Below are 2,735 nucleotides of genomic sequence, written 5' to 3'. Positions count from 1 at the left end.
AGTTTCCCCTACAGAACATCCATCTCCAGACACTACCAGCAAAGAGACTACTGAAATCAGTCACAGGCAGAACCTATCATCTGCCATTGGGACGTTAACCTCTTCCATGCTATTTTTGTCTGAAAAGTATGGTAACCTGTACAGGACAATCATGGAGGAGGGCACCGAGGGACGAGTGTACCCGTGCTTGCAGATAAGACAGTAAGAACAGTCTGCTAGGATTCTGAGCTAATGGTCACCAAAAAATCTCCTTTTTGGGGGGGAACAAACCATGAACATGGCTGCTAAGCAACAGGGGTGATAATATTTTACATTGAAAACACATTGTGCATTTTTATTTTTAACATTTCTAGCCGCACCTTGCAGAAAGTTATTTACATAGATTCACTCGTCTCTGACAACCTACAATTGATCCTGAAGCAGGAACAGCAGCTTTGAAGATAACCCACGTGACGAGCATACAGGAAGCTGCAGAAGAAACTGCAAACATCTGCCTGACTGTCCCACTCTCATTGTCTCTGACCACAGCCAGAACCACTCTGTATTGACAAAAAGGAGTACGTGTGGCACCTTAGAGACTAACCAATTTATCTGAGCATAAGCTTTCGTGAGATACAGCTCACTTCATCGGATGCATACTGTGGAAAGCGTAGAAGATCTTTTTGTACACGCAAAGCATGAAAAAATACCTCCCCACACCTCACTCTCCTGCTGGTAGGTGAGGTGGGGGGAGGTGTTTTTTCATGCTTTGTGTGTACGAAAAGATCTTCTACATTTTCCACTGAATGCATCCGATGAAGTGAGCTGTCGCTCACGAAAGCTTATGCTCAAATAAATTGGTTAGTCTCTAAGGTGCCACAAGTACTCCTTTTCTTTTTTCTGAATTGACACTGCATTAAGCTCAGGTTGGCTCCTATATATCTGGTAACTGCGCTGGCCAAGAGAGGGTTGAGAAGAATGTGACCATCCTACCAACTCCACTCATTTCCATATACAGTAAGTAAAGTGTGCAAGTCAAAAGCTTTCCACCTACCGTTTCTAAATATTTTACCTAGCCCTACAATGTGGTTTTCCTCTTCAGACCTTGTTCCAGGAAGAGGTATTTTAAAAAAAAAGGGGGGGGGGGATCTCTCTCTCAGCGGTAGCACACCTGCTTCTTCTGCAAGTTGTGTAGTCAAAGAAAGTGTCAAAGACTCAGTTGTTAAATGGACCTACGTATACCTAGACAAATAGGGGGAGAGAGAGAGAGAGAATGTGACTCACATCATGGTGGTATGTGCTTAGGAAGCCAAAAGTTAATTTTTGTAGATCATCCCAAGTGAGGACTGATTAAAACTTCAGCCCCACAACACATTGTGTGTTCTGCACATGCCACGTGCAGTGTCTTATTTAAAAAAAGCAATTTTACAGAGTTTGCACAGAAATTATTGGGAATATTTTTTTCTTCTCCTTCCCTCCCTCCCTCACCTCATAATGCTTGCAGGATAACAACTTTTGGATTTGCTAGTGTAATGGTTCTAGTTATTAGGCTAAATTCATCTTTGGTGTAAATGCATTGAAGTCACTGGAGTTGCATCATGGATTTATTTGGCCCGTTGTTGTGAGAGCGACAACTAGGATTACGCAAAGCCCAATTAGGGGAGAGCAGCACAGGACTGACGGCCCTTGAGAACAAAGTCCCTCCAAAGAGCAGGTGATACAGTCTAGCACGGGCAACCACAATGCAAAGTTCCCACTCTCTCTACCTTTACAGTGTGCCTCGTTGTTAACTTGGAGGGACCATCTCCTCATGCTCGCTCACAGGGGCTGGGAGTTCTGCAAGGCAGTATGCTCAGGGAACTCCTGGTGTCCATCCTGTACACTGATGGGCCTTGGAGGGAGCAGCCAGGAAGGAAGAATCAGGCCAAAAGAGGGATACCATGTCCTTCAGAGCCCAAAGCTCCTGCAGTGATACCGTCCCACAAGGAGGGGAGGACGCTGTTGTGGAAACTGGACCTTTAGTCAGGAACCTGCGATTACTCAGAAATTCCTGGAGTGATGTGGCGGTGGGGAAGGAGCAGGGGAATCACATACCCACGGAGACTTTCAAGGCAGATAGTGTGCGGTGAGATATTTAGCGGCTGATGATGCAAACCACAGAGGAGGAGGATATTCATTTGCAGGCTTGGAAGCTGTTGAGCGTTTAGAGACAGTGGGGATATCAACTTGGTGATGGGAGCTAATATAATAACCTAGATAGATTTACCTTGGCTTCCTTGCTGTAAACAAACCACTGGAGAAAACTTGTTCCCTTCCCAGGCAGCTGTTGAGTGGTCTCCCCAGGAAAAGATGGGGGGGGAGGAGTGGTTTTTTTCTGTTTCTCATGAGTACTTGGGTTCTGGTAGATGTGCTAAATGTTCTGCAGTCTATGCTCACCTCAGTGTGGATGAATTACAGGGAGGCGAAATAACGAAAGAATGACAAGCCCTCCCCTCTTAGATACAGTCACTCGCCTCATGCACCAGACTCTGCTGTTATTTACAGGTCTCTGTTTTGGGAAAGTGCCACTCGGCAATACTGCAGTGCACCAGGAAGCACTCTGTGGTCCCCAGGCTGGTATAGTGTGGCTGGCTCAGTGGGGTGGGGAGGAGGAGCATAATCAAAATCTCAGCAGCCTCCAAGCATGTCATGTGCTTCTTAGTGATAAGGGTATAAAAGCCAGAGTCCCCTGAACGGGGCCCTTGACAAATGCTGCA

This window comes from Eretmochelys imbricata, chromosome 27 (assembly GCF_965152235.1).
Source record: "Eretmochelys imbricata isolate rEreImb1 chromosome 27, rEreImb1.hap1, whole genome shotgun sequence".
Taxonomy (NCBI): domain Eukaryota; kingdom Metazoa; phylum Chordata; order Testudines; family Cheloniidae; genus Eretmochelys; species Eretmochelys imbricata.
This window is presented reverse-complemented; position numbering follows the sequence as displayed.